This window comes from Molothrus ater, chromosome 2 (genome assembly GCF_012460135.2).
Source record: "Molothrus ater isolate BHLD 08-10-18 breed brown headed cowbird chromosome 2, BPBGC_Mater_1.1, whole genome shotgun sequence".
In the NCBI taxonomy this organism is placed as follows: Eukaryota; Metazoa; Chordata; class Aves; order Passeriformes; family Icteridae; genus Molothrus; species Molothrus ater.
The window spans coordinates 73,578,826-73,585,454 of record NC_050479.2 but is presented as its reverse complement, the minus strand read 5'-3'; the positions used below and the strand labels follow the sequence as shown (position 1 = coordinate 73,585,454).

At 40.0% G+C, this 6,629-nt stretch overlaps 1 protein-coding gene across 1 annotated transcript in view; it reads left to right on the top strand.

Moving 5' to 3' along the window:
• The first annotated feature begins 2,994 nt into the window (after positions 1-2,994).
• C2H11orf87 (chromosome 2 C11orf87 homolog) overlaps positions 2,995-6,629 on the top strand; it is a 28,098-nt gene continuing 24,463 nt past the window's right edge. The window contains exon 1 of the mRNA XM_054518575.1: positions 2,995-3,052. The gene's annotated coding sequence lies outside the window, so the exon portion shown is untranslated. The remainder of the gene's footprint in view (positions 3,053-6,629) is intronic.

Below are 6,629 nucleotides of genomic sequence, written 5' to 3'. Positions count from 1 at the left end.
CCTTAAAGATCACCTTGTTCCAACCCTGCTGCCATGGACAGCAACACCTTCCACTAGCTGACATTGCTCAGAGCTCCATCCGGCTTGGCCTTGAACACTTCCAGGGATGGGGCATCCACAGCTTCTCTGGACAACCTGTTCCAGTGCCCCACCACCCTCACCCTCACAGTAAAGAATTTCTTCCTAATATCTAATCTAAACCTACCCTCCTTGTCCTGTCACTACGTGCCCTTGGAAATAGTCTCTCTCCATCTTTCTTCTCTTCAGGCACTGAAGAGCCTCTTCAGCCTCTCTTCAGGCACTGGAAGGGCAAATCAAGCTACCCCAAAGCCTTCTCTTCTCCAGGCTGAACAATCCCAATTCTCTTACCTTTCCCAAGAAGAGGTGCCAAAATGTTTATTGACATAATCTCCTTCTGTCTGAGCAGTTATGCTTTATGAAGAGAGAATAAAATTAATAATTTTTTTATTGAAACATTATAAATTACACCTTAATGAAGGCTGTGACCATGTGGGAGGTGTGTTATTCCTGAACAAAATGGCTGCACCTCTGTGCTTGGGTCAAAAAGCTTGGGAACAGACAGGCATTGAAAGCTTCACAGCATTCCTGGGCACCCCACAGGTGTCTGACATGTAAATGACAGTATAATTCTGTCCATGAGAGACAGAGGAAATTATTCTATTGCTAATTTTCTCTACATGAAGCCAGGTAATTGACTGGATTAAAAAAAAGTTGTGCACAATATAGTAAAGGCAATTTGCTGTGTAACCGATATTTATTTTACAGGACACCTCATACATGCAAGAGAAACTAGAAGAATTTGTGTTCTGTTATATGTATAAAATTATCCTTAGGAAGAGGCTCACAAGGTGAAATCTATCTCAGAATTATATGAAATATCTCACATGGAAAACCTGACCCTCTCACATAGTGTTTTTTTCTGCCCACCACACTCTGTGATCTGCAGTGTCTTCTCTCAGGCATTGCTCCCAGGGATGGAAACCTGCACAGCAGAGTGGTAAATAAGTGAGTTTTTGAATTTTCAAACATGACAACCTACTTTCAGCTGCTTGACCTAGCACAGAGAAAGGAAAATGCAGAGAGCAAAATTCAGCACCCCATAACTGCTTCTTACCTACATTTTCACACTCTTCCTCTGTGTGCAGAGGAAGTAGTCCTGTAGACACAGTAGTCCTGCAACCAGCAGCAGTCTGCAGATACCAGCTGGAGTGTTCCTGCTCAGGGCAGTGGACCTTAATCATGAGCTGTATGTTCATTAGGTGGAATTCCCTCTCTCAGCTGAATTAAGCATTCCACATAAGCACGGGAACAGTACAGCATTATCACCTAATGCTTGTGCTGGTGTGGGTGGTGTCCTGCCAGTTCTGATGGCCCCTGGGAGCAAAGTGATTGCTTTGCAGGCTGTTCTAGCACCCCAAACAGCTCCTAAACTCAAGTGGCTCCCAGACTCTTAAATAGAACCTAAACTAATTTTCTCCAGCTTTTTTCCTTTTACTTCGCTCACAGTCAACTGCTTTTCCAAGCAAGGTGGAAAAGCTGTTGGGTTTGTGCAGGGTGCCCTGATCTGAACATTTTTCTTAGAAATGTCACTCTGGTGTCACTCTCATAATTTCTGCAGGTTTTTTCTTTTGGCAGATATTAGCAATTGTTTTGTCTCATGCTCCTGTTCCTCCATGTCTTCCTCCAGAAAGGATCTGTTACAGGAATTTTCTCACCCAAAGAATTGTACCCTTGTAAGGGCAAGCAGTGAAGTTTTCATGGTGCAGAATTTTGCCTAGGATATTCCCAGGAGATTTGAAGCCTGCTTTGCTTATTGAGATTGCATACATGCTGATTAGACTCATCTTTTTCATTTTCCAAAGGAAAATATTTCATTTTTACTCTGAGCATGATTTTCCACTGTATTGGTTTGTTCCACAGCAGATGTGCTTCTTACATCAAGTTTGCTCTAAATGCAGTGGAAGAAGCTTGTGGAAGCATCTTTAGCTCTACTATTTCTCTGATTTCAGTGTAACCTTTTACTCCCGTTTTGTGAGTCCTAGTCTCCTTCACATTTTCAAAGAACTGACTAAGATCAAAACATTAGAATTATCCATAATGCTTTTGCTCAGTCCTTGGAGACATTCTGTGAACTTTCTTTTGGTAATATGAACATCTTAACAGGTAGGTCACCAAAAAATTTTTCAGAGGTTTATATTTCTATTTTATTAAGTACACTTACAATGACAGTTTGGTCTTACTTTTTTTTTTTCTGAGATGGAATTACACCCAGTTGGTTTTGCATTTGAATTTTGCATTTTATGTTGGCTTGCATTTTATGTTGCTCAGTTGTACCTTTTACTCCTGTCTCTTCTGAGAACTGACCTGACTTAAAAATAGCTTATGGATGGTCATAAATTGCAATTCTTAGCAAATTTGCTATTTGACACAAAACTGCCGCCTCACTCTTCTGAAAATCACTTTGCCTCAGGTCTTGTAAATGACCAACCCTATTAATTCCTTGCACTTGCCTGTGCCTCTGCCTGCCTCTCGTTCCAAGACACTGTATATCACTTACTCCAAAACTCAGTGTGTTTACAGTGCCCACGGGAATGAAAAAGCAGAAGACCTCATAAACTAAATAGTTTCCTAATTAACACATTTAATCTAAAACACCCCAGCAACTTAGCTTGAGGGGGAGAAAGAAGGAGGAGAAATGTGCTATCCTTGAGAACACTCTTCCTCTGCTTATCTTGAAGGTACAGCTATACACCTCTGGAAGGTTGCCCTAACCTACACCTCTAGCCTTCTGCAGCAGTGGGAAGAGTGTCTTACTGTACTTATATCTATTTCAGCCACAGGTCCTTCCTTTTACACTGTGCTTTGTTGCTTTCTTTTCAGCCATTTAAGATCAAGTGCTATTGTCCTCTGCTGCTGCTGCTGCTGCTGGAGCACGGCAAGACTTTGAAACAGTCTCCATGACAATCAGAGAGATGCAGTCTGGATCCTAATGGGGGTGATACATGGCTGTGATTGTATCCTGCAGAGCAAGGTACGTGGATGCAGCTGCTGGAAGATGTGGGTTAAGAACTGCTGGTTCCTCCCTCCTTTTAGGACCATGCATGGTGCTCCGGGGAAACCTCTTTGCTCTGTGCTGACACAGCATCTCCTTTTCTGGAGATGTTCCCCAGGGGCTGATTCTGTCTGGTGTGAGGTTTAGAAAGGGATGAGAAATATTAATGGCTGAATGATTATAATGCCTTAGAAAATGGAGCTGAAAGTGCAGTGTATAGAGATCAAAATGAAACACAGTATCTGGCTGTGAGATTTTGAATTATATCAAAAGGGAATTTATTCCTGCTTTTTAACTTCTTGTTACCTGCAGAGCTGAATTCTTAAAACATCAGTTCCTGCCTATTATGGCAGTATGCTGTGTTCTGTCCAGTGTCTTCATGCAAAATGAAGTTATAAAATACAAAAAGATGTGCTAGTTTTAGGTACATCAGCCATTCATATAGAACAAAATATTCAAATGCTGTGATTTATAAAGTACTGGTTGGCACTAGACTGGTTTTTTCCTTGGCCTTATGATGTAAAAATGAGGACAAATGCTGTGGAATGAAAATGAACATGAATTCTCTTTGATGAACAGGATGTAAGCTGTTTTCTGATTGTCTATGCTGATGTCTTTGCCCATTGTTTAAATGTGATAAAAGCTTTATGCTGATGCTGCTTTAGTTATCATAAAATTCCCTCTTCAGGGCAAATGTCAGTCACATTAGTCTGATATTCTTTTATTACCAGGTTCTTTGTATCGCATTTGAGCCAAGAAACTTATGAGCCACAAGGTATCCTGAATACTGAAATACTAGATATTTGTATGTGTTTTTAATGGACCATGTGCAAACAGCCATACAAAGTTAGTGAAGGTGAGAACTGCATAGCATGACATATGGTGAATAAAATTGATAATATTGGAACAGTAATGAGAGCTATGTAATGCTTATGTATCTATTAATATCTGTATCCACATACACCCCCATGTCTTCTAAATATATGTACAGTAGCTCTAACTTTCAGCAAGTAAAATGAGAATTCATAATGCAGTAGAAGGGAAAGAGCATGAAAATGAAAACAGAGGCAAAGCCACAATAAAACTGCAGTCAGGAGGAACAAAAGAAAAAAGATACCTATTAAAATTCATTCTATAAAAGGAGGATTGTGGATGCAAGGAGCTATTTCCAGTGAAAAAATGTTTAAGAGAAGCTTCTTGTGGTTTTGCAGCAGAAATCTTTGACCTTTCATGTGTACTGTGACCATAAAGGCTGTGTCTTGAGACAGAGGGAGTAAGATAAGACAATGTTTGGGTGTTTTAGGATGAACAGAAAGCATTTTCTTCATCTTTCTTTTCTTGACCTACCAATGATAGACCTAACCCTTTGGAAAATTCTCAATGTCTGCTTTAACCTTGGCTCCATCTAGATGCTTTGGTCATCTTCTCTAGTGTGTCAGCCTTTATGTTTAGTGACTTGTGCCTAACACTCCATAGGTGGTCTCCTTATGGACAATTTCTCTTTTACTCCAACATATTCTCTGAGAGATTTTAATATAATTTTGCTTTTTCACCCTTTTCTTTTCACTCCAAACTCTCATTTCTTATTTCATTAGGAACACAATTTTACCTGCAAATTCTGCATCTTCTTTTGTGCCGGGAATAGGCTTGGAGAGAATCTCAATTAGGACTACATGAGAAATATCCAGATAGATCTCTTGAGATCTCGAAATAATACCAATGCAGAAACCATTCTATGTTGGTAGGAAGGAACCAGGTCCTGTGGAAATATGTCCTGTCCTGATGGGAGTGAGGTCTGACCTCCATGTTATAGGATAGTATCTCAAACAAAGGATATGCACATCTGGCTCAATGCCAAGAGAGACCTGATTGGGAACAAGGCCAGGGCAATCAGAGCAAGAGGCTCTCAGGACACTGAGAACTGAGCCCAAGGTACAAGCAAAAGAGTGAGGGAAATAAGAAGACTCAGCACATTGAGTCTGGCACGGATCTCTAGCCAAGCCCAGGCTGTGTAGCTGTTAAGTCAGTTATACCTATCGTAAAATCAGTAAAGAGAGAAAAATCCTCTGGGTCTCTCTTGTAAACCTGTTCTTTCTGACTTTTTGTTCCTATTGCTGCCTCTATTTCTATTATTTTCTTGCTTGCTAATTGCACCTTTTCAATGTTAATGTCACATACTTGGTCACTGCTCAATCTATGCATTTCTAATTTAATCACTCCTCGGGCACCAGCTCCTCTCAAAGCTCTTATTTGTGCTGTGGTTCTTTAAACAGCCCTGTAGTCTGTGCAAATCTCCCTAGAAATGAAGCAATATTCCCCACACATTTCACCTCAGTCTTGCAGAGAATGACTCTTGCTTCTCTCAGCTGCTGCATCTTTGCATACACACTCAAAGCTACACTGACCTTTCCTACTACTGTATTTCTCTGACACTTGAAAGTAACTTGCTGGGATTTATCCTCTTAGCCCTTATGACGTTTCTGTCATCAAAGAACCTGCCTCTAATAGAAATCATCTTCCAAGCTAATTTTCCATTCTCTAGTGCCTGTCCTTTATGGTATTTTTCCAAGGTGATTCTTGTTCTGTTAATTTTGGCCTGTGTTACAAATTAATCCCTCTGCCCCATGTTGTTGGCCTCTCTGGTTTTCTTGTCTTTTCTCAATTTAGCATAACACCTATGAATATTATAATATGTTGTTTATGCCTCTTTTAGCTCATTCCAACTCAGATTGTTCTGTAATTCTGTGATTACTGGAAGTATTACATCAGGCAAAACCAAACACTGATCCTTAAATATTTACCTGTCCTCCCTATAAACTGGTGTTATTTTCTTTGTCTGTTAGCCTTGTTTTGGTCCTTCATTCCAGACTTCAGACCAAATGAGATTTTTTTTCACAAGCAAATTCAGTCAAGCTTTTTAAGAATGATTTTGGGAAGCATTGGAGGCAATCTTCCATTCTCATGCTCTCCAGCTTTATGTCAGTGTAGCTACCTAGCTTTGAGGCAGAGGATGATCAGACCAATTGTTTAAAAAATGGCTTAAATCCAGGAGTATTACATTTATTGTCTTCCACTCATCCGTTGATTTGGTAATTCCTTAAAAATGGATTGTCTTTGTCAGGCAAGATCTATTCTTTATAAATCCTGCCTCTTATTGCTCATCATTGCATTATTCTCTGCAAATGAAGTGACTATTTCTTAAGAAGACCTTTTCTATTGTTTTTTTGTCTTTTTCCAGTGCTAGAAGCTAAATGTAGATCACTGTAATTAGTAAGAATTTCTTCATTCTTTTATGAATGCTGAGACAGTGCCACATTTGCTTTTCTGTTTAGCATTGGCAGAGGGAGGATAGATAAAGGCATAGCTGTCTCCTTCTCCTCTTAGCACCTCCACACACCTGTGGTGTGTGATTCTAACCACTTGATGGTGCAGGAGATGTGGTGGAATGTGGCCATCACTGCTGCTTCTAAATCTCAAGATTTTGCAAGATAATTTGTCAGGAATGTTACAGTAGCTTTAAGAGAACCCAGGAAGAATGAGTAGTATCATATGTTTG